We start from the raw sequence: 2411 nt of genomic DNA, 5'->3' as shown, positions 1-2411 counted from the left end.
ACCAGCAAGGGGATCGCAACCCTTGGCTTGGTGTCGTCCGCACCGCGCTCAGCCAGTGAGCGCACTGGCCAGTCCCACATAGGATCCGGATCGCAACCCTTGGCTTGGTGTCGTCCGCACCGCGCTCAGCCAGTGAGCGCACTGGCCAGTCCCACATAGGATCCGAACCCGTGGCGCAAGCGTCTCTGCGCTTCCAGCGCCACACTCTCCCAAGTGCGCCACGGGGCCGGCCCTGATCTCACTTCCTCTTGACGATGGATTACTGCTGGCTACCCCTGATTCCATGGCAGGGTAGATCAGACAACACTAAGCTCAGGTCACATGGTTACCTAGTCACTATGGTCTGAATCAAATTTCACCAGACCCATGGAACAAGCCAGGAGCTATTTCTCAAAAGAAAAACAATTTGCTGAAGAAAGGCATAACTTTGCTTCAAAATCCAATGATGCAATGCTTGGGTATAAAGGCCAAAGCCAGAACTACTTACTCAGCAGCCTGACCCAGTAAGAAAAACTTCTCTTCTTGCATGGTACCCCCCAAAAGTTGACAGCTTTCAAGTGCCCCAGTAACTGGTCAAAATTATGTACCTAAATATGGATATATTAACTCCCAAGTATATAAAGAAGCCCATCAAGTATTGTACCTTTCTTAGTGGTAGGGAGTGTGATGTACGGCAGCTTGTCCTTGTAAGGAATATCTCTCTCAACACACTCCAGACTCTAGATAGTTCACTGAGTGGACAGGCCCCTGCATATGTATTTATGGGATTTATTATCCATCCTCTGGCACACATATGTGATGCCTTACCAAGTCATCTAAGGTATCTGCTACTTCCTCATCTCAAGATCCATCAGGATGATGTCATCAATTCTATAGTTGATTAGCCTGATTTCGTAAAAAAATCCCTGTAAATTAAGTGTGTCCAGAGAGTGATATACCCTTGAAGCAAGAAAGTAAAGATTTACTGCTGCCCCTGCAAGATGAAAGCAAACTATTCTTGATGTTTGGTAGAGAAGAGTAAGCATTGACTAGACCTCTGAATGCCTATTAAAGGCCAACAACTGTACAACTGTACAACATCTCCTCCAAGAAGGACCACATCTGGAAGAGTGTCTGCAATTGGGGTCCTTACCAGAATAAGTCTGGCCATCTGGCTTCTATTCGGGCCAAACTGAAGAGTGATGGAAAGAGAATCATCCTGCATCTTTCAAATCTTTGATAGTAGCACTAATCCCTGTGATGAGATGAAGTACTATTCTTAATTAGCAATCTTTGAAGTTAGGGAGAGCTCCAGGGCCTTCCATTTAGCTCTTCCTCTCAAAATAGCCCTTGTTCCAAGGCTTAGAAAGCCAATCTCAGGATTCTGCCCCACTGATGATATATATCAATCATCAACTTTTTTTTTTTTTCCTTTTTGTCTTTTTTTTTCGTGACCGGTAACGGGATCGCAACCCTCAGTGTCACGCCCGCACCGCGCTCAACCAGTGAGCAGACAGGTCTCTATATGGGATCCGAACCCTCGGCGGGAGCGCCACCAGGCCGGCCCTCAATCATCAACTTTACATTTCATATGAACATCAGGGCATGAGACAGACTGCACTAAAAACTTAAAAAAAAAAATTATACTATGAGCATTATTATATATTCACAAAAAGGGACAAAATCCCATTTTTAACAATGAAATACGTAATTTAATAATTTTTAAAATGTTCCATTGTGTACCGTTCAAAATCCTCTACTGTACATACCATTATTTTGGAAACATGCCCCAGTCATCTCATTTTTATCACACTGGTTGTAACTGTATTTAAGCGTCCACCTTCCCCACCAGACTCGGGGAGAAGGAGACGGGTCTGAGTCTCTCTGTCCCAAGCACAGAACGTTGGACTCCCAGTGGACCACACGCTACAAATAAAGACCTACACGATCCATTGTTCTCTTTCAGCTCAGGCCGTTCACGAGCCCACGGGTTCTGGCTGGATGATGCTGAACAACCTTCTGTAGCCTCAAATTTTCTCTGCTGCAAATGGGAATGATCCGTACCTGCCTCGCTGTGCTGTTGGGAGGAGTCAGGAGATGAGTGCGAAAGTACAGTGGCACTATAGTAATTAATTAATTCACTCATTCATTTAACATGCAATTATTAAGCACCTAGGGCAGTGCAGCACGGTTACCACAGCTTTCCTCCGACAGGTCGCACCCCTAGGGTCGGGGGGTGGGGAGTAGCGGGGTAGGGAGTCTCCCCGCTAGCCGAACTCCGTGTGATGACCTTATTCAAAATGGCGCAGGCAGCTTCGGGGGCTAGTGCGGCGGCGCGAGCTCCGAGTGCCCTCTGACCTGCTGGCGGCGGGCGGAGGGGGAGCGGGCGCCGCCATATTGCCTGTTGTCCTGTGAGGGGAGCGGCGGCGGCG

General features: G+C 47.5%; 1 long non-coding RNA gene across 1 annotated transcript; it reads right to left on the bottom strand.

Annotated features, from left to right (window-relative positions):
• Window positions 1–1668: 1668 nt before the first annotated feature.
• Window positions 1669–2247, bottom strand: LOC103589030. Its single transcript, XR_550356.1, has 2 exons — window positions 2152–2247; window positions 1669–2056 (listed from the first exon to the last, which is right to left on the bottom strand). It is a non-coding gene; the product is annotated as an uncharacterized LOC103589030 (long non-coding RNA).
• Between the last annotated feature and the right edge of the window lie 164 nt (window positions 2248–2411).

This window comes from Galeopterus variegatus, unplaced genomic scaffold (assembly GCF_000696425.1).
Source record: "Galeopterus variegatus unplaced genomic scaffold, G_variegatus-3.0.2 Scaffold641, whole genome shotgun sequence".
Taxonomy (NCBI): Eukaryota; Metazoa; Chordata; class Mammalia; order Dermoptera; family Cynocephalidae; genus Galeopterus; species Galeopterus variegatus.
This window is presented reverse-complemented; position numbering and strand designations above follow the sequence as displayed.